This window comes from Phyllostomus hastatus, unplaced genomic scaffold (genome assembly GCF_019186645.2).
Source record: "Phyllostomus hastatus isolate PE091 unplaced genomic scaffold, TTU_PhHast_1.1 phas_scaffold_501, whole genome shotgun sequence".
Classification (NCBI taxonomy): domain Eukaryota; kingdom Metazoa; phylum Chordata; class Mammalia; order Chiroptera; family Phyllostomidae; genus Phyllostomus; species Phyllostomus hastatus.
In genome coordinates this window covers 31,889,506-31,891,279 of record NW_025334033.1, presented here as the reverse complement: position 1 = coordinate 31,891,279, position 1,774 = coordinate 31,889,506, and positions in this window count along the sequence as shown.

The window sequence follows — 1,774 nt, the reverse complement described above, 5'->3', positions numbered from 1 at the left end:
TTATCAAATTTATTTCCAAATATTATTTTTGAATACCATTATAAATGGTATTTTTAAAAGTTAATTTTTTAATTGTTTGTTCACAACATACACATACACAGTTGATTTTTCTGTATTGAACTTGTATCATTCAATGTTCTTAAATTCACATGTCATCTTAGTATTTTTTCATAAACAACATTTTTTCAATGCAATCATGTTTTTTGTAGTAAAGACAGTTTACTTCAATCTTTTTCAACCTGTATGCTTACTTCTTTCTCTTGCTTTATCAAACTGGCTAGGACTTCTAATACAGTGTCAAACAGAAGTGGTAGTATTAAAGATCTTTGCCTTTTCCTGATTTTAGGGCAATATTTTTCAATATTTTACCATAATTATATAACATTTGCTGTGAAACTTCCTTAGATGCCCTTTTTCAGATTGAGAAAGTTCCCTGACATCCCACCTTTGAGATGTTCTAATTTTGAACTGATGTCCACATTTATCAATGCTTTTTCTGAATCTACTGAGAGAATGATATGGGTTTTCAAGTTTACTTCATTATTGTGGTAAATTTCAGTACTTGATTTCTGTTAAACTGCCCTTACTACCCTGGAATATATCTCATTTGCTAAATTTTGTTTAAGATTATTGTGCCTGTTTATGAAAGATGTTGGTATATAATTCTCCTTTTTTGTAATATCCTTGTCACATTTTATATCCAGGTTATACTGACTTTATGTCCTCTGTTTACTGAAATAATTTGTGTAAAATTAGTATTTTTTTCATTAAATATCTGATGGGGAATTCTAGTGAATTCTAATGAAGCCATCTGTGCTTAGAGTTTACATTATGGAAAGGTTTGTTATAAGAGTTCAATTTGTTTAATAGACATAAGATTATTCAGATTTTCTGTTTCTTCTTGATTATATTTTGATACATTGTATGTTTCAAGGAATTTGTCCATTCATCTAAATGTTCATATTTGTTGACATAAAGTTACTCATAATATGTCATTCTTGATATTGGTATTTTGTGTTTTCTCAGTTTTCTTATTCAATTTTGCTAGGGTTTTCCCAATTTTATTAGTTTCATTAAACAATATTTGGCTATGTGAATATATTCCACTGTGTGTGTATTCTATTTTATTGATTTCTGCTTGTATTTTTATTATTTCCTTCCTTCTGCATCCTTTGGATTTTCTTTGAGGTTCTTTTTCCAACTTCTCGCATTACAAGCTTAGATCATTGGCTTACAACCATTCTTCTAAATATACATTTAGATCTATACATTTATTTCTGAATACTGCTTTAGCTGCAACTCACAAGTTTTGATAGGTTGCATTTTCATTTTAGTCAGCTCAGAATATTTTATAATTTCTATTACACTTACTTCTTTGACCCATGGATTATTTTTTTAAGATTTTATTTATTTTCAGAGAGGGAAGGGAGGGAGATAGAGAGAGAAACATCAATGTGCGGTTGCTGGGGGTTATAGCCTGCAACCCAGGCATGTACCCTGGCTGCATGGATTATTTTTGAAGTGTGTTCCTTAATTTCTAAATACTTTGAGATTTTTAAGTTATAGTTCTGGGAGTGAGTACTAGTTTAATTCTGGTGGTAAGAAATAATACACTATATAATTTTTTACTTCAAATTTGTAGAAATTTGCTTTATGGGCTGAAACGCGTTTTGATAAATGATACATATGCACTAGAAAATAATATATTTTCTATACTTTAGGGTGTAGTATCCTATGAATACTAATTATAATTGGTGGGTAGTGTTATTTAGAT